This window comes from Ascaphus truei, chromosome 6 (assembly GCF_040206685.1).
Source record: "Ascaphus truei isolate aAscTru1 chromosome 6, aAscTru1.hap1, whole genome shotgun sequence".
In the NCBI taxonomy this organism is placed as follows: Eukaryota; Metazoa; Chordata; class Amphibia; order Anura; family Ascaphidae; genus Ascaphus; species Ascaphus truei.
The window spans coordinates 68,497,973-68,518,984 of NC_134488.1; the positions used below are offsets into that span (position 1 = coordinate 68,497,973).

At 45.0% G+C, this 21,012-nt stretch overlaps 1 long non-coding RNA gene across 1 annotated transcript; it reads left to right on the forward strand.

Moving 5' to 3' along the window:
- Positions 1-1,786: 1,786 nt before the first annotated feature.
- On the forward strand, positions 1,787-20,790 carry LOC142496483 (uncharacterized). Its single transcript, XR_012802007.1, has 3 exons — positions 1,787-1,979; positions 18,083-18,220; positions 20,648-20,790. It is a non-coding gene; the product is annotated as an uncharacterized LOC142496483 (long non-coding RNA).
- The last annotated feature ends 222 nt before the right edge of the window (positions 20,791-21,012 follow it).

Genomic DNA, 21,012 nt, shown 5'->3' on the forward strand with positions numbered 1-21,012 from the left:
GTTTTCAAGTATGTCCTGGACATAGAGTTAAGACAAATAATACATGGTTACAAAACAGTTACATAAGTGAACAGGGTATACATTATATACAATACATTGCATGCACAGTTAGAGAAAAGTTATATTTTCAGGGAAGGGAGGGAAAAAAAAAAAAAAAAAAAAACTTCCCTTTTAGCAATCCCAATGTCTTTCATCCAGACCAGGTTTTGTCTGACTCCAGGTCACCTTTGGGAGTGATCCTGTCCTTGTTTTGTATTCTCATTTGTTGCTGGTTTCCTGAAAACTGTTATACAGTATCAATGTGATCTAAAGCAGGGGTGTGCAATCTTTTACCCCTGCCTGCTCTCTACCCCTGCTCAGCCTCAGTGTCAAATTACATCATGGTGCGCCCCTCCCCACAGAAAATCTCAGAAAGCTCCCAGGAAGGTTGAAACAAAAACCAAAACTGGATGTATATCACATGTAACCTGGAGTATGTTGAGAGGTGCTGTCTGCTCCAGCTGCCTCCAGGTTATTTGTGAGAGATCCAGGTTACTCTCCCTTCTCTTTTTGTAAGAGACCCAGGTCTCCAACAGAGCAGTAAGTGGGAACACAAAACCAAAACAGGATAACATGTGACAGTGTCAATTGATCCTTAAAGGCATCAAAACATTAAAAGGTAGCTGAACGAATCAACGTTATGTAAGCTACACTCTATAGATTGGCTTCCATTACCAGTCCCCTCGCAGAGATCCTCCGTTGTGTTCAGGACAAAACCGCCACACTTTAGACTCGTCAGATCATCTTCATCGGGATACTTCTCCAGGGTATTGGGAATTACATATGTCCCCCTCCTGTTAAATGCTGGTCCTGCTCCTGCATGTATAACATATGTTTGCCTTCGGTCCATCAACATGTTCTCCTCTTTGTCCTGCACAGTGGCCGGGCCTGATAACCCAACCGCATAGGATCTCAGTGGATTGATGGGTGCATTAGAATCTGAACTTTCCATTTCATCTCCCTTATCCACAGAGGCTGGTTGTCCATCAACATGCTCACCCACAGTCACCTTGGCTCTTTTCTTCCTTGGTGCCATTATTTTGATGTTTCCTTACAGAAAACCCCTCACAGACATTAGCTGGAGAACAGAAAAAGAAAAAAAAAAAAACCCTTGTTATCCCACCCAGAGGATTTATATGTTTTAATTGGACATGATCACTTAATCTGTCATGTTTTATTAATTCCCCTCGTAAACTTGTTTTTTCTAATTGGTGTTAGGTCTGATTGACAGGTGCTGGTCTTAGGCTGGTTGCTTTGCTGCTAATTGGTTAATAATTTGAACTGCTACCATACTGCATTGGAAGTCTTCAAATCAAATAAGCGCTTTTTAACCCTTAAACTGTTGAAGTTTAGTGTTCCAGTTTTAGAGTTTTCTAAGAGTAACTTATTCAATAAGCTGCTAACATGTCCAAGCTTCTCAAATGAGGCTGCAACTAGTACAGCACCAGATTGAAGGAAAACGCCCATTGCTTTGCACCGGATTATCTTTCCTTGACACATCCAATGTTTTCCACATTCATTCTGAGAGTAGTTTTTTTTTTTTTTTAAATATAAATATCCCCCTACACTTTGGAAAGCGTGGAAGGGGTTACATTTGTTAGACACTAATAGAGGGGATATTTAGTAACTGTTGGGCAGGTTGCAAACAATCTTCTTGATGCACACATCCCTCTCTGCCCCAGCAGAAGTAGAGTTATTATTATATAGACGTATCTATTTTTACTGATACAGGCAGCTTCTGCATCCTTCCTCCAACCTCATCCAGAACCCTGTGTGAGTGTCTCATATAATGTTAGTGCACACTTAGCATGTCATGTTCTTTCCTGAAGGTACCCTTTAGACAGCTCTGGGGAGAACTACATTTTAAATCGTGTGTATCACCTGAATGAGATCGTTAAAATAAAAACTGCGTTGGAAGAGGCAAGAAGAGATTTCTTAAAGTAAGTAAAAAATAAAATGCAAACAAAAATGGTGATCAGTGGGGACTGCTGCTTTAAGTCAGATCAAGTGTGTGAGTCAGATAGGGACAATATTTTGTAAGCCTAGATTGTGTGCTGGGTGACTAGTACAAATGAATTGCTTATATACTGGTTTACAGATACACGCAGACCCACGTGTGCTTATATACTGTTATATAGGTACACGCAGACCCACGTGTGCTTATGTACTGTTATACAGGTACACGCAGACCCACGCGTGCTTACGTACTGTTATACTGGTATACGCAGACCCATATGTGCTTATATACTGTTATATAGGTACGCGCAGACCCACGCGTGCTTATGTACTGTTATATAGGTACGCGCAGACCCACGTGTGCTTATGTACTGTTATACAGGTATACGCAGACCCACGCGTGCTTACGTACTGTTATACAGGTACACGCAGACCCACGCGTGCTTACGTACTGTTATACAGGTATACGCAGACCCACGCGTGCTTACGTACTGTTATACAGGTACACGCAGACCCACGCGTGCTTACGTACTGTTATACAGGTACACGCAGACCCACGCGTGCTTACGTACTGTTATACAGGTACACGTAGACCCACGCGTGCTTACGTACTGTTATACAGGTACACGCAGACCCACGCGTGCTTACGTACTGTTATACAGGTACACGCAGACCCACGCGTGCTTACGTACTGTTATACAGGTACACGCAGACCCACGCGTGCTTACGTACTGTTATACAGGTACACGCAGACCCACGCGTGCTTACGTACTGTTATACAGGTACACGCAGACCCACGCGTGCTTACGTACTGTTATACAGGTACACGCAGACCCACGCGTGCTTACGTACTGTTATACAGGTACACGCAGACCCACGCGTGCTTACGTACTGTTATACAGGTACACGCAGACCCACGCGTGCTTATATAGTGTTATATAGATACACGCAGACCCACGCGTGCTTACGTACTGTTATATAGATACATATGCTTCTATACTGTGGCATACATACTGCTAATATTGTAGACCTGTGCTTATATGGGTGTTACATCCCTGACTGCACTAAAGAACCTTTTTGCTGCCAGAGGGATGTGCCACGCATTGCTCCGCAAGGGTTAAACAGAGAGCCCTCACTGCAATCCTATACCATTTCCCTGATGGGACACTGATGAATGAAGCCATTCGAACACAGAGCTCTGATAGGCTGGAAATCTCTCACTGTAGTTGCGCCCTCAAACAATGTCCCATTTATCAATGGAGAAAGCAGCCTGTTCCTCCGGCCGTCAATGAATCACCGTGATATTTATGATCGCTTTCCATTAACTTAGCAGTAAAAGAGCAACTGGCTAATGAAATAGGAATCCATTTGACCCACTGAGTCTGTCCATAAAACATGTTCCCTGCCTAGTCTCTCTGGTTTTTTTTTTGGCCAATTGTTTAATTATTTTACTGTATTTGAATATATTGCCTCTACTGGGAGCCTGTTCTATGCTTCCACTAACACTTTAGTGAAAACCTTTTCACATTCTCCGGTACCTCCCCCATCCCCAGGATCGGAGCTTCTCCTCTCTATCATTGCTCTCTCTCTGAACAATGCTTCCCTCTCGCATCCTTGGAAAGCCTTAATGCAGGGGATCTCAACTCCATTCCTCGAGAGCCCCCAACAGGTCAGGTTTTCAGGAGATCCCTGCTTCAGCACAGGTGGCTCAATCAGAGACTCGGTCTTCTGAGCCACTGTTTGAGCTACCTGAGCTGAAGCAGGGATATCCTTAAAACATGACCTGTTTGGGGCTCTTGAGGACTGGCGTTTAGAACCTCTGCCGTAATGTGCTGTATATGAAAGGCTCTATCACAGCAGTGCACCTGTACAGCAGGGCTCCTCAGTTTCCCAAAGGGGCCGGATGAGAAAAAATATTAGTAGAAGGGCCTCAATAATATCAGAATATCACCTGAGATCCATTTACATACGTGTGCGTGCGTGCATGCATATATCTCCTTATAATAATAACATGTTCTTGTATAGCGCTGCTAGTTGTACGCAGTGCTTTACAGAGACATTTTGCAGGCTGAGGTCCCTGCCCCGTGGAGCTTACAATCTATTTTTTGGCGCCAGAGGCACAGAGAGATAGTAACTTGCCCAAGGTCACAAGGAGCCGAACCAGGTTCCCCTGCTTCAAACTCTCAGTGCCAGTCAGTGTCTTGACTCACTGAGCCACTCCTTCCAAGTGAGTTTTAGTGTGAACAAAATTGCATGCACAGATGTAGTAGACATTGCAACCTTTCACACAATACGTCGCGTTAACGCAGTATTTGTGCATTAATTCGTGTTAACGGGGGTAATAGTGTCTGCCACGTGTAGCTGCCTGGGCAACTATAATGACATTAGAACTAGACTGTCCAAGGCTCACTGCGAGAACATTTGTGAGACGCAATTTGGCCCGCAGGTCACCAGTTGAAGAGCCCCTGTGTACATGTGGATCTCCTGAACATAATACATAGTTATATATGGACCAATAAACAGGGAGAACAAATTTCCAACCCCTCACTTTATAGAGTACATGTCGTTTAAATAATGCTGTCCATTGTCAGTTCTAAGTAGATTTCAGCTTCCAAATGGGGCAGAAATTGATGCATTGAATTGCATTGTTTTTTGACATAGGTGGGAATGAGAAGGTCCGTGGAGGTGACCCGCGTTCATTTCCGCTCCATGGATTTCCTGGTTCCGGAGATACAAACGGGGAATGCTAGTGTCACAATACTTCCTGTTTGTTTAAATCCCCAGCGTCACGCGGGCCAATAGGATGCCACAACTGAGGATTTTGAGGCTTCCTATTGGCTCATATGACAGGGAGGTTTAAAACGGCTATTTTGTTTCCCCTTAGAGCATGGGTGGGCAACCCCAGTCCTCAAGGGCCACCAACAGGTCAGGTTTTCAGGGTATCCCTGCTTCAGCAGAGGTGGAGCAGTCTTCGACTGAGCCACATGTGCTGAAGCAGGGATATCTGGGAAAACCTGACCTCTTGGTGGGCCTTGAGGATTGGGGTTGCCCACTTTTACACTAGAGGGATGCTACCAGCACTTTGTTTGCAGGTATATATCTCAGGAACCCGGGGTCCTCAGAGCTGAAATAAACACAGAATCCTTTTTTCCCAGCTATGTAAAAGAAAAACCGGGGGTAAGGGGAGACAAGCTCCTGCTTATAATTTCTCTCACAGTATATTGCAGTGACAATGTACGCAGCGCTGTGCATATGTATGTATGTCTTTATTTATATAGTGCCGCTAATGTACATAGCGCTTTACAGCAGTAATACACGTGACAATCATATAAATAATATAAAAAATGGATAAAAGGGAGAAGTGCTTCAGACATAAAAGTAACATTTAGGCAAAGGTGTCCCTGCCCCGAAGCGTTTACAATCTAATTCATATAATTGTCCAATCCCAACAAGTGCCTTCTGTGTCATTTGAAAGCACCATGGACACTGCCAGTATTTGACTGAATAGTAATATACAGCGGAAAATAAATACATAAACACAGTTCACAAAAATACACGTAGGCAGCAGTGTTGAATTTTACACTCACCGAAAAATCAACTGGATAATCAAATTCAACTTTCAGCCCCAAGCGAAAGAATACATACTTTCAGAAAACGTTTAGAGAATGCAATTTATTTTCAAGATAAGTGCCACAGCTGCACATATTCACACTTTTTTAGGAATTTTGGATAGCTAAAAAGAAGTCGGTGAAGTCTGGTCTGTTATTTGTGTGTGTGTGTCCATAAATCCACATAAACTTTAGTAGGGACTGGTGACAGCTGCTCGGCAGATATAGAATAAGGCCTGGGACATGGTCAGTGCTTATGCGCTGACCCGTGCTGAGCGTTGCTGCTGCTCGGCACTGAGCCCCTGCAGCCGCAATGAGAGCGGCTTTAGCAGGGGCTTGCGCACGCGTCAGCACGCTTGGGGAAGCGTGTCTGATGGCGTTTTGAAATTTCCCCGCTTGCCGGAGCGCAGGGCCGGTCACGTGAGCAGTTCGCCCAATGAGGGCGAACCAGCTCTGTGACGTCACTGGCCCGCCCCCGGCCCGCCCCCTGATGGCGCGCTGTGTAAGGCCAGGGAAAGCACCGCTTTCCCTGAGCCTCAGCGCGCCTCAGCACTGTCTAAGGGCACTATGTCTCAGGCCTAAGGCCCCAAAGCGATGGGTCGTGACCATTAAAAAGTACTTTCTGAATAACATGCAAAATGCATGAAGTTGGAACGGGAGTACAAACTTACAATTACTAATAAAGTATTCTAATTACTACTTTTGAATTAATTCTAATACAATTATGCTAACAAGCTTTAAACCGGCATGAAATAGTTACTAAAATATACTACGAGTCATTTCTTTTTAAAGAGAAAGGGATTTCTTTAAAAAACACGCAGTTATTTTTCCCTCATGGAAAAAATATATTTTTTAAGTTAATCAGAATGTTGTTTTAAAATAAACCCCACAACAACCCACAAACCTTTGCTGCCCAAAGGGCCTGCAAATGCACTGTAAAGAATTGCACTCTGGGTGTTATGGGTTTATAGTGCAGATACTTGTTCTCATCTCTGTATCACAGACCCGCCAGAGGCCTATCTGGTCAATGTTGTGCGTGTGCCCTAAAGGAACAGCCCTCTGCTCTCTCCCGGCACGAGGCTTCCTCTAATTGAAGGAGGCCGGTTCTGAACCACTGAAGGGAAGAAGCTGCCAATCATCTCGGTATTAAAAAGAGCAGTAATTCCTTCTCTGCGCGCCTGCCACTTGAGATTTGGCAAGTTCTGTTTAAGAGACTCTTTTGGTTTGCGTAGTTGAAGAGGTGAAAGGTCAGCCCTCAAGGAAAGCCCCTTCCACCAAAAGGAGGGGGGATCCTAATTATATCTCGGTTGTATGAAACCATAGCCCTCAAGTCAAAAACAGATTTCTAATGTTTTCTGCTCCTTGCTTGCATCTTTAGTGCTAATTGATGTCTCTTGGATGCACATTGTGAATACTGTAGCTCTAAAATATAATCTGGTTAAAAATAAACAAGAAAGCAGCTGGAATGGAGGCATTACAGAGCGAGATCGGTGACTTTGTGTAGTCTGCACCATTTCAGTCTTCTAGCTGACTTTCATGTTATTTTAATATGTTTTCCCCCCCCCCCCCCCCTTCCAGTTGGCAATAGTTATTACTGCTCCTTTTTTTATTTTCCAGACCGACTACTCTCGCTTTGGTGGCAAGATTGAATGCCAGACCAGGCAGGCTGACCAAGCAAAGATACAAATGATCGAGAGAGTTAGGATGCCCACAAGATCTTTAGGAGCAGGCAAGGTGGCCAAGGGATTGTCAGAGGCAGGGTGTTTAAATGCTGCAAGACACCTAAAGGGGGATTGATGTGAGGCTGGGTACTTCATGAGTGATTGAAGGCACTGCGGGTACCCAATGTGTGTTTTGTGGCAGGCCGTAATCCCAACCGAGGTTTGAGGGCATACAAGGTGCAGTAGTCCAAGTCCCTGCTGCAGTGCGCGCTATGGGATGCGCTGCAGGGACAAGAACCGCACTCAATGGGGCCGAGACCATTATCTGCCTTGGCCACCCCGTTGCGCGACCAGATTGTTCTGAAGACAGTAAAACTGTCTTCAGAACCGGCGACGGAGCGCTGGCCACGCCCCCGACTGTTCAGCCAATGAAGGCGACCCTGTCGGGTGACGTCATGGCTGCGCCCCCCCCCGCCCCATCACTCCACCCCCTGTCTTTCACCCTGCAGCTCTGCACAGACCGGGGATCACAGCTGCCCGAGCCATCAGCTTGGCAGGCGCGGGTGCAGCGCCAACACTGGGGCCGTAGCCGTAAGAATAAGTGAAGCAGGCAAGGTGCTCACAGTATAATAGGTGACGGAATACCCAAAGGATTATTGAGGGCAGTTTGGGTTCCCGGACAAAGAGGGTACACAAAGAACGCATGGAGGTAGACACATGCCTGGAGGATGTAGATCGGTAACACGTAACATTGTTCCACTAGATAACACTTTACATCCCGTTTTAATGCAGAATATTGTCGAATTTCCATAGCATTCAATGGCAGTGCTTGTGCAACACATCCCACCATATCCCATCACTGGTAACGGTGAAGCCTGTAGCATCTGTATGAGGGTAGGCAGTGCAAACAGCATGTGCAAGGCAGGCAGAATGAATTCTGCCTCTATTATTACAGAATATAGATCTCTGTAAAGTGGCAGTGCTTGGAAAAAATAATAAATAACCACTCCTATTCCCATTAGAAAAGCAGAACATATTTTCTAAAACCGGACTCCACAGAGGTTAGCATTCAAAGTTATTAATTACACTCTTGGGCTCCATTTTGTTTTGAAGTGGAGCTAAAGAGGGCAAATCTTTGAATTAAGAGTGCTAAAGAAATGGCAAGGAAAGCAGAAATAAAAAAGAAAAACGGCATTCCCGGCGTCCCCATTTAAGGAGCTCCAAGAAAATACGCCAGTGCCATCTTCTGGCGCAAGAAGACTATAACAGTGATTCAGATTGAACATACTCCTTCAGCTGTCTTCTATTCAGTGCCTGTAATCTCCACTCACAAAACTGAGAAGGAAATGGCAAAAAATTAGCTCAAGCAAACCAAATGGCATCCTTCTTCACTGAAGGGATTGTGGATACATGGCACATCCACACCCACACAAATCCTCTATTCACACCCTCTATCTACTCCTTCCTGCTGCTGGGGATCTCCCCTAAGCCTGAACCCAGACATACATACCTGCTCTCACCCACGCCGCCCTGCCATATCTTCCCCTGTAAATTGTGTTAACCCTCTCATTTTAAGTGACTAACCTTAAAACTTGCCCCACAAATCAAGCATCCCAATAGCCTGCACTCATGTCCCACACTCAGTCACTCCTACCACCCATTGTGAGCAAGCACTACCACCTACAGCACTTATTCCCTCAACTGCTGTCTCTGTAAGTTCCCCATCAAACCTCTTAGATTGTAAGCTCTTCGGGGCAGGGATTTCCTTTCCTATTGTCTGATTTTGCTGCACTAAGTGTATTATTATAATTCCCTGTATTGTATTCTTTGTGAAGTGCTGAGTACACTTTTGGCGCTATATAAATAAAGACATACAATACATCCTCCTAGCGAAGCTGGTGCAGGTTGCTGCAGTACAGGAATTTGTTTGCTTGGGATATACAAAATGTGTGGAAAGAAGCCAGGGAGCAAATAGCAGGTGCATATTTGTTACAGATTTGTAGCCAAGTATCACAGACTGAACCTTTAACCCCTTCTCTGCCAGAGGGACCTGGAACGCATTACGGCTACGGCCCCAGTGCTCACTTCTGCACGCGCGCCTGGCGGCATGGTGGCGCGTGCACAGATTACAGCTGCGGTCTGTAGGGGAGCGATGGGATGCGCATAGGGTTGCCAGGTGGCTTGTCCAAATATGCTGGACACAATGGTGAAAGGTGCGACGCGTGCGAGAATCGTTGGTGAGGAAGAAGGTTATTTAGACATTACCGACTGTTCCGTAATGTTTTCAAAATTTCACTCCTAGTATTCACCAATTTGCACCAATTTATATTCTGTTTCATAAAAAATCTGGGGAGGAGTCTTGGGAGGGAGCGCCCTTCTGAGGATTTTTTTTAGGAAATAGAATATGAAATAGTGCAAATTGGTGCATGCTTGGAGTGACATTTAGAACAAATGACGTAATGGTCAGATCGTTTATAAATAACTGACCTGCAGTCATACAGGCCCATGGCGAGCAATACTGCACCCCTCCTCATCCTCTCTCTCTCTCCCCTGATCCTCTCACACGTCCCCTCCCATCATCCTCTCAGCCCCCTCCCCTCATCCTCTCATTCCCCCTCTCTCATCCCCCTCCCTTTATCCTCTCTCACCCCCCCCCCCTCCCTTCATCCTCATCCTCCCTCCCTTCATCCTCTCTCACCCCCTCCCTGTCATTATCACCCCCACAGGACAGCCAGAGAAGACACACACACACCAGGACAAAACAGAACAAATAGACTCAGGACACAGGGCCTCATGCAGAGAGCAGCGCTAACAGGGAAAGCGGCATGTATTGGCGAAATCTGCCTTTAGAAAGGCAGATAATGGCGAGTTTTAAAAAAAGCGCCATTTTTTATTTTTCCTCTGAAACTCGCCGCGCGGCTGGAGAGAACATAAATCTCTCCAGTGTTGAAAACGGCCGTATGCAGAGAGCCGCGAACGCCATCTAGTGGCTGTTCGAGGCAAAAAAATGGCGCGATTTTCAACATTTTCCTTCGCCAGCAAGAAGCTGGCTCATATCGCTGGTTGAAACTCTCCATATGCAGAAAGGATTCTAAATGCAGTTTTATGCCGTTTCTGCATATGGAGAAAAAAACTCTCCATTACAGTTACTTTTTATTCCCCTCTCCAATTTTAAATAGCGCTGCTCTCTGCATGAGGCCCACAGTCTCACCTCTCTCTGCTCCATGCTTTTCCTCCGCTCTTTAGACTCTATAGACTCAAGCCCCACCCCCCAGGCTCCTGCCACCTCATCTTGATTGGCTGCATTACACCGCAGCAGCCAATCAGGATGGAGGAAGCTGTCCAGCCCCCTAGCAGTAGCAGCCCAGCTCTATCCCTTCTCAGGGGAAATCCCACGATTGGTTGCTAAGTCCAGAGAGATAATACCGGACACATACATATTCCCCCCCCCGCCCCCCGCACATATACTGTCACGGCCCCCTTAAACCTCCAACATCACCGTATTAATACGGGGATGTTGGCTTTTTCAGCTGAACTTGGCCGCGCGCCAGCCGCATCTCCTGTTCAGCGCCAGCCGCATCTCCTGTTCAGCGCCAGCCGCATCTCCTGTTCAGCGCCAGCCGCATCTCCTGTTCAGCGCCAGCCGCATCTCCTGTTCAGCGCCAGCCGCATCTCCTGTTCAGCGCCAGCCGCATCTCCTGTTCAGCGCCAGCCGCATCTCCTGTTCAGCGCCAGCCGCATCTCCTGTTCAGCGCCAGCCGCATCTCCTGTTCAGCGCCAGCCGCATCTCCTGTTCAGCGCCAGCCGCATCTCCTGTTCAGCGCCAGCCGCATCTCCTGTTCAGCGCCAGCCGCATCTCCTGTTCAGCGCTAATGTCGCTGAACATTGAAAGCGCCCGTGGCGCCGAAACCAAGAAAAAAAACCCGCGTCTGTTAAGAAAAAAAGCCCGCGTCTGCCCGGGATTTTAAAAATCCCGCGGTGGCGGCCGCAGGAGACTAAAGGCGGGCGCCACTGTACATGTCCGGTATTATCTCTCATTTTTTAACAGACAGAGTAACCAAATACCGGTCTCTCCGGTTCAATGTGTAGGAAGCTTTGGGGAGCGCAGGTTTCACCATATGTGGAATGAAGAAAAATGAAAACTTGATAGTTCAGGTCAGCTTCAAAAATGTCTCTTAATTCTAGGATTCAGCAAAATGGGGACTCTCAATTTCTCAGATCAAAAACAGCATTTCCCAGATAAAAAGTGGCTCAGGATATCCAGACTTTTACGTCTCTGGTAGGTACAGTAGATGGTAGTGCTCTCGGTGTGGTGTGACCTCAGTGAAACTGAAATAACACTTTAGTGCAACACTGTATATAATTCAAAAGTGTATTAGACAAATGGTATTACACTTTTATGGGTGTTGTAGCATAGGCACATAAGACTATAGTTGAGTGGCTATTCAGCAACCTCGTTGCTCGTACTCGGATCTCTCAATTTTCCGGGCTCCCGGTGTGCGTCTCGTCACTTCCGATGTGATCGGTATTGTGGAGAGGAACGAGCAGCAAACCAATATGGACAGGGGGGCTGATGGTAGAGCGTACTCCACAGACTCCACAGAGCCTACACATTTCGCTTGGCACAGCTTCTTCAGGAATCACGCTCTGCCTTCTTTCCTCCCCTGTATTGCATCTAGGTTGATTTGAGCCATTTCCGGGTCCCCGCGGTCACTGGGGATACTGCCCCATCACTGCTTACAAGTCAAGAGGGAGTTTCTCGTGTCTCTTCGGGCCCCCCTCAAGCTCAGGCCCCGGGGATGTGCTAAGGCGGTAGTTACACCTCTGTGAGAGCTGAATTGTGTTCATTTTAGCTCAGGGATCCGCTAGTTCAAGAGATACATTTCCTGGAAATTTAAATCCCCATGTCACCAAGATGTGATGGATGATGCCATGGCTTCCTATTGGCCCGCCTAATGCTCGAGATTTAAGCGCCATTTTGTTTTCTCTGGAGGGGGATACTTCCTTGGTAGGTATCTCAGGAACCAGGGGGTCCTCAGAGCTGAAATGAATGCTGTTCAGCTATGAACACCCACTGCTTCCCACCAATGTGAAGAAGAAAAAAAAGGGGGGGGGGGGGAGAAACTGTTCATCTGTATGACTTGTACACGTTGCCTCCATGATGAACATCTGCCCTCAATCCCATTAGAGGACTGCAGGCTGCTTCTATATGGATTAAAGAAGCTTTGGGAACATTCCCTTTCCGTAACAAGTCAGGAATCTGCCTCGTGCAGGCTCACCATATGTAGATCAAACACGGCCCAGAAAATCACGTACGTAACATTGCACACAAACCATTGCCCCATTGCATGCAGTAGCAATCTACAGGGTCTTGCCATGAAGGGGGTTTAACGATGTCCGAAAGGCCGAATGAAGAGAGAAGATTGAGGAGGATAAGACTAGGGAAAATAAAAAAAAAAGAACGAGAAAATAAATGATTCTGCTTTCGGAAAATAATTGACTTGGCTTTAAAGGGCAAAAAATGAAAACAGCAAAAACCGCAGATAACTTTTATCATTTTAGTTCCAGAAAGTGATATTGACGAATGCGCTGAAACGGCCCCCTCTCCCCCCTCCCTTGAGAGAATAAAACGGAGATTTCACTGGCAAAACTGAACAGGGTGTTGGAAGACAGTCTTGGTTTTCACTCCTTCAATGTCCTGTCTCTCTCTTCTCGCCAGCTTTCTGCATCAAATCCCCATCGCTCACTTCCACGAGGAGAAATGAATTGTGTTCTAGTGGGCTGTGTAGGGCAGGTGTTGATGTCAGGGAGTGAAAAATGAACAAGATGAATGCAGTGGATATGTTAATCGTGAAGTCACTTTTGTATCAGTGAGCTAGCTGCCCCTCACACAAAGTCTGTGGGATCTTTCACCCCTGATTTACTTTAGATCCAGATCTAGGAGAAAATTGGAAATAATGAATCAGTTTGACGCTGGCGGCCAGAGATGGATTACCTGAAACCACAAGGCTTTTCTTCTCTCTCTGTGTTTTCGCAACCGCCCGAAAATATATTTTCTACAAACTGCTACAGATTCATGCCGCAACTGCGATTACAATGGTGTTATCAGACGGGTGGTGGCATTCATGAACATTTGTATGAATTCTGCCTGTGAAAGCTGTGAAAGATAATATCTTATCACTGAATCTGGGATTGTAGCTGGGTCAGAGTTTACAGCTGCTCTTACAATATTGGGAAAAGTCGGTGAATTCAATATGTAATCGTAGGCACTGTCTCTCTTGTAAACTGCAATTCACAGAGCTGTAAGCCCTGACTCCGCTTCAGAGAGAGAATCGGATTGCCTTTTCTATGAACACATCAAGTTTGGAGCCAGGCGTAAAGCTAAGTGTATAACCAGGTTAGAATTTACAGTAGCTCTTGGAAAATTATGGGCTAGGCGAGACTGACCCTTTAACTCGAGCACCCTCATGATGGTCTCTGGTGGTCCCCAAGGTCGGATGGCATCTCACGGTCCTAGCTTCCAGTAAATGTCACGCCAATTTTTCTCACGTCTAGGGGAGACCGAGTCCGTGTTACCTCAACTTGGAGGACACACGTGATCACGTGTTGGCGGGGCTGGAATGTCCTTGGCAAGTAGAAATGGGGCTTTCTAATCTGTCAGGAGATGTGCTTAAATGTACTTGGAAAGTGCCAGAGTGTAAGGAATTTTTATCGCATTAAGAGAATGAATGCTGGATGAGTCACACCTTTTATTTCTATAGAGATTAAGACAGTAGTGCTACCTAAGAGAAAACACAGCCAGTCCTGCAAGTTAATTCATGTGATCCCATTTGATGCCAGAACGGCATGCAATACATTGCAAAGCATGACTCCATATACAGTATGTATGATGCATGAACTGCATAGGATCTAAGGGAAATAAGGACACATTCTGGTTTGTTTTTTAAAGGAAACAAGTAAAATGTCACAGTATTTACTCTTCATAAGGAAGTTGATTACACTGATAAGTTGTTTAAAGCAGCAATCTGCGCTGATCCATCATTTTTTTGATTTTGTTTTTCATTTATTTCCTTTTCCACTGCAGTTTGTTATTTCTTTTTAAACCTTATGCTCCGTGAAGGCGATAGAAGTGTTCAAAATATATGGTGTCTGGGAGTTTAAAATGGAGCTCTCCCCAGAGCTGAGTGCAGTTTAAAGGATACCATGGTAACTTTAGAAGCTAGAGATGTTAAAAATTCAGATTTTTTTTCACTAAAAGCAATCTTTATTTTATTTTTAAGGGCCAGACATGCCTAGGGGGCAACATTATATGAATGAAATGCATACATACTTCTGGGGTGATTGCTTCTTAAAAAATATATAATGATATAAAAATGTTTGTGTATATATGTATATATGTGTGTGTGTGTGTGTGTGTGTGTGTGTGTGTGTGTGTGTGTGTGTGTGTGTATGTATGTGTGTGTGTATATATATTTATATCACCATAACTTAACTCAGTATTATGGTATACCCTATCCCAGCGGTGCGAAAACTGTGGGGCGCGACCCCCAGGCGGGGGCGCGAGACTGCCGGTGGGGGGGCGCGGGGTTTACAGAGGCCCCGCGCGCTTCCCGAAGGCACTTAAATTAAGTGCCCGGGGAGCTGCAGGGCCTCTGTAAACCATACTTACCCGTGACTCCGGCGGCTTCCTTCTTGCGTCGCCATGGCAACGCGGCGTCAAAATGACGCCGCGAGGTCATGTGACGTCACGTTGCTATGGCAACGTGACGTCATGACGCCGGAGGGCGGGTCAATTGTGGTATGGGGGGGCGCGGAAGAGAGGGGACCGCCGGCAGGGGGGCGCAGGGAAAAAAGTTTGCGCCCCCCTGCCCTATCCCATAGCTTCTTCGCATACCCAGTTAATCAACCCCACACTGATGAGACCCATTAAGGTCGAAACAGCTGTCTGTGGGTGGTTTTCTGGGTATGCACCTTAACCCTGGCTGTGCTCAAAGCTGTGACCATGCAGCAAGCGTAAGCCTATAGGGAACCATGTTAAAAATGGTTTTTAAAGCAAAAAGTGGCACTGCGTGCTCATTTGCATGTCATTTCCCAGAATCCCTTGCTGCAGTGGAAGTGCTGTATGCTGGGTGATAATGGTGAAAGGTGGGGTTGCAGACCTGCCTAAGACATGCAGATGAGCATACAGTTGTATTTGCATATATATATATATATATATATATATATGTAGAGGTATCAGTACCGTGTTAGCCGAGCTTCAATAATCAAAAAATAAATAGATGATACCGTTCTGTGGCTAACGAAATGCTTTTATTTGTGCGAGCTTTCGAGATACACTGATCTCTTCTTCCGGCGATGTTACAATGAATGAAGCAAGGATAACTTAAAAACAGTGTCTCTTGGAATGTTATCTGTGCTTCTCCTTCCCCCGGTGTGGATGTGTTTTATGGCTAGAGGTGTCAAAGGGTAACTGAAAGCAAGTGAAGAAAGAGTGTGTATGTGTATCAGTGTGAATAAAAATGAACGGAGAGCCCACAGTATATTCACACTGATACACATACACACTCTTTCTTCACTTGCTTTCAGTTACCCTTTGACACCTCTAGCCATAAAACACATCCACACCGGGGGAAGGAGAAGCACAGATAACATTCCAAGAGACACTGTTTTTAAGTATACCCTTTGCTTGCTTCATTCATTGTAACATCGCCGGAAGAAGAGATCAGTGTATCTCGAAAGCTCGCACAAATAAAAGCATTTCGTTAGCCACAGAACGGTATCATCTATTTATTTTTTGATTATATATATATATATATATATATATATATATATATATATATATATATATATATATATAATTATTTTTTTTTGAAACTCGGCTAACACGGTACTGATACCTCTACCTATATGTAGACAAAAAATTGTAGCGCCACAGTATTATTATGATGAACTCAAATAGTGACTAATGTGTTAATAGAATATAGTGAATTTAGGCGTAAAAGTGTAAGGTGTAATTACTTATAAACAACATATAAGTGATTAAATAAAGGTGTATCACACAAAACTTCACAACATACTGTATACATGAAATATTTAAAAAGTGCAAAAAAGCATAAAGGAAAAAGTCCAACCAATCCTTTTTAAATCAGTCCATAAACCATGTGGATAATTAATGCTGGTATGGGGGGTCTTCGGCTGCTCTCAATAAGGATGAACCACATCCAAGATTACCAACAAAAGAAAAAGAAGAGAGAGCGCACGCCCCATAGCATAATACTGTATATTTAATAGTAAAAAGGGAAGGGAAGGGAAGGGGGGGGGGGGGGAAGAATAACACTCACAGGAGTAAAATCAATTTAAAACATTGCGTGAATAATTCACCACCATCCGGTTCTGTACTGCAAACGTCCACAGTTCTTTGCTCCCTCAGGGCTGTATGGAGATGATGCAGGAGGACCGTGGTGTAGTTCGCCGAGAGAATTCAGTCCTTGTATGTCGGAAAAACGCCTCCTTCACTTTCAAAAGGCTGCTGGATCAATCGTGCGCTCCAAAGCTGCCTCATGCGCATGCGCAACGTCGTAATGATGTAATTGCGCATATAGGATTCCCTGACGCGTTTCGTCACCAGAGGGCGACTTTTTCAAACAAACATCACAGTTTGCACTCAATGTACTGGTTCATATAGACAGGTGCTAGTCTCAAATAATAGAAAAACAACATTACCATTCTCTCGTCCAGTAAAGAAAGACTGCACTCGGTTCAGTAATCATGAAAAACTGTATTGGGCATCTGAATAGAAAAGATAAGTCACCCAATCCGACGTTTCGGTCCTGGAATAGGACCTTTCTCAAGGGGGTGCCTTATCTTGAGCACCCCCTTGAGAAAGGTCCTATTCCAGGACCGAAACGTCGGATTGGGTGACTTATCTTTTCTATTCAGATGCCCAATACAGTTTTTCATGATTACTGAACCGAGTGCAGTCTTTCTTTACACGTCCGGTAAAGGAAGACTGCACTCAGATCAGTAAAGGCAAAAAAAGTCTGTATTAGACATCAATACAAAAATGAACAGGCCGCCCAATCCGACGTTTCAGTTCCGGAATGGAACCTTTCTCAAGGGGGGTTCCACTCCGGAACCGAAACGTCGGATTGGGCTGCCTGTTCATTTTGTATTGATGCCTAATACAGACTTTTTTTAAACTTTACTGATCTGAGTGCATTCTTCCTTTACCGGACGTGAGAATGGTAATGTTGTTCTATTATTATTATTAGAGACTGGCACCTGTTGATGTTTTTGAGTACATTGAGTGCAAGCTGAAATTTGTATCTTTATATATATATAATCATGCTACGTGGGACGGCCCATTAAATATACAGTATTGCTATCATTAGTTCACTGATCCTGGTCAGGATTGCTGGCTAATATTACAATACAATGCTATGATTCTTTAAATGTGCACTGAGTCTGCTTGACATCTGGTGCAGTTAATTAATTTCAATCGATCCTTATTGATCTATGCCTGGCCGTACTGGACTGAATTGACATTACCTGATTACTATTGAGCGGATTGGATTGTTTCGGCTAATTATCAGGAATGGAACGCTTTGCCTTGAGTGTAATGAAGCAGGCGACTTCACTGTCAGAGCAGGCTGTGCAGGGTAATCGGTGTCTAACCAAGACGCATGAGCACCAGGCTAATGTCATTTATTGATTGAAACTGAATTGCATTGCTTCTCTGTGCCGCTGAGTAACTGGGCCGAGAGCAAATGTAATACACCGGGCATTAAATGAAAATCATCTCCCTTTATTTTTATTTAGCGTTGGGACGTCATACAATCAAGATCTCCATGGTACTGTGAAAGAAAGAAGAGCAGAAATGTATAGACTTCTACAGTGGGATCCCGTTCCAGACTTGGAAGAAGTCACATGGCCTCATCAGGAACAGGAAATGAGACTGTGAGCTCTATGGCATGGGGATATGATTTAATTTTCTCTTCATGTATAACAGTCTATACCATCAACTACCATTGCTCTATGTACTCGCTCCCTATAACTCCTATTACTCCATATAACTACTCCCTATAACTCCTCCTATTACTCCTCCTATTGCTCCATATAACTCCTCCTATTACTCCTCCTATTGCTCCATATAACCGCTCCCTATAACTCCTCCTATTGCTCCATATAACCGCTCCCTATAACTCCTCCTATTGCTCCATATAACCGCTCCCTATAACTCCTCCTATTGCTCCATATAACCGCTCCCTATAACTCCTCCTATTGCTCCATATAACCTTTCCCCATAACTCCCCCTATTGCTCCATATAACGCACCCTAAACTCCTCTTATTGCTCCATATAACAGCTCCCTATAACTCCTCCTATTGTTCCATATAACCTCTCTCTATAACTCCTCCTCATTACTCCATATAACCGCTCCCTATAACTCCTCCTATTGCTCCATATAACCGCTCCCTATAGCTCCTCCTATTGCTCCATATAATCGCTCTCTATAACTCCTATTGTTTCATATAACCTCTCTCTATAACTCCTCCTCATTACTCCATATAACAGCTCCCTATAAAGCCTCCTACTGTTGCATAATACTGTCCACAAATGCTGACTAAAGCCAAAGAGTAAAAATGGAGCTTGATAACGACATGTTAACGCAGGGGAGCGCAAACTTTTTGTGCTGCGCCCCCGTCTCTCTGCCCCCGGCTCTCGCGCGCCCCTGCCTTCCTTCATCCGCGTCAGATGACGCTGCGTGGGAGTGTGACATCAGGTCACATGGTGCAGCGGCGTCTATTGACGCGGCGTTGCCATGGCGACGCAACACAGACGGCTGAAGTAAACAGTTGCAGGGGCCTCACGCGATCCCCCGGCATTTAATTTAAATGCCTGGGGGAAGAGAGCGGGGCCTCTGCAACTGCCCGCGCCCCCCCAGCACAATCTCCCGCCCCCCCTGGGGATCGCGCCCCCAACTTTGCACACCGCTGTGTTAACGTATGCTGTGCTTTTGAAGCCCTTTCCACCAGGCTGAAGAAGACTGTAGTAACATTTATTTCAACAAACTCCCTTCCGGCACAGGGAAGGTGCCTCGCACTACGTGGCATGGAGATGTGCCAAATGATCATGTGTGCATTAACTGACTGCCAGAACAGACCTTGTTGTGTATGCTCCATAGAACATGTATCAGCTAATAGAAAATATCTACATTGTTTCATATCAATAATTACCTGTAAATCCTGACCTTTACAAATGTAATTGTAATAACGTTTCTGTGTTTCCAACTTCCCCTGTAATGTAAACTCTTACTCATTTATATTTGTTTTATTGATTTACATAGACCATTTGCTGCTTTTCGCATACCGTAAAAACCCTCGCACACGGATTTTTCTTTTACCCCTCCCAACGCCCAAAAATACACACACAAGTATTTTCTTCTTTGAGCAAAAAGAGAAAAACCTCCCTGTATAAAAAAAATCCTTGTTTACTACTTTTTCTGACACCCGGTGTTAATTGTTTTGTTTTTTTTTTCCCCCGCGGACGCCTTTTCTGCATATTAATCCGAAAACGCCGCCCCGCACAACCACGCTCCGTCTTGCTTGTTTTCCGGGGCGATTGAAGCTCCGGCTGCAGCAAACGTACAAATAACTCTTCCCTTATTAATTTCTTTGTGATGATAAAAGAGAGGACGAGATAAGAAATGGCGCGCAAATCCCCTGCACATGAAACGCGGCGCAGATAAATGTAATTCTTCCAAAGGCAACAGGCTGCTTTGGTCTTTGGGAAATAAAGACTGGAACGCAGATAAAGCAGCAACAACGGCTCTTTAACAAGTCGCTCTGCTGAAAATGCATTCAAAGAGCTGGCTGCATTATCACAACTTCCAGCATTAAGTGAGACAAAAGAGGTAGGATTTAGCGTTGTGGTAAACCTTCTGCTATTGTTTTCTCTTCATATATTTTCTTGGGCTGAGACGTCAGTGCTGTTTAACTACTTCAGGCCCAGGCGAGCCAGCAGTGCACAGCGTAACTATGTAACCACAGCATAACTTTAACCTTTCCCACCTCCACACTGATGGAAGCGGACGTAAATGGGACTTCAATTCTGTTTATAACGGGCAGTCAGCCCGGCGGGCGTCCCATGGAAATCTGCACCCTTACGTGATTGGTACATCAATAATGTGTCTTTAATTTCCATGACGTTCCAGTAATGTCATAATGGCACTGCAAAGGTTAACGAAACATGTGGGATACAAATCTGGCGGGCAACTTGTGATGCTCCGATCACCGACTTGTTTTTTTTTTTGGAGGGTAGAAAATTTCTAATTTTTTCGGCCTTTTGATCTTGATGGTGAATTTTCCTGTTCTTGCACATTTAGGCTTGAAATCTGCAAGAAGGAGTCGTGGGATATGCAGTTCGCTTGGTGGATAACGGCTGGATTCGGCTGTAACCGTGCAGAGAATGCAGAGCCGGTTTCACAGTTGCTGGGATCCGAGTTGCAAACGGAGATGTGCACATCTGTCCCAGGTCACTTTGGGAAAATTCCCCCGAATAATTTGCCATTTGCAAAGCATTTGGCCGTCAAGATACTTGCTTATTTGCACTGCCAAAAAAAGGTGTAAATTCATTTTTTTTAATGCAGATTTTGCACATTTTGCCCCCTTATCTCTTGCTAAAAAAGTCAACATTTGTATGATCTTTACTAAGAAGTTCGCTGTTGATGTTTTTTTAGACAAGATTTAG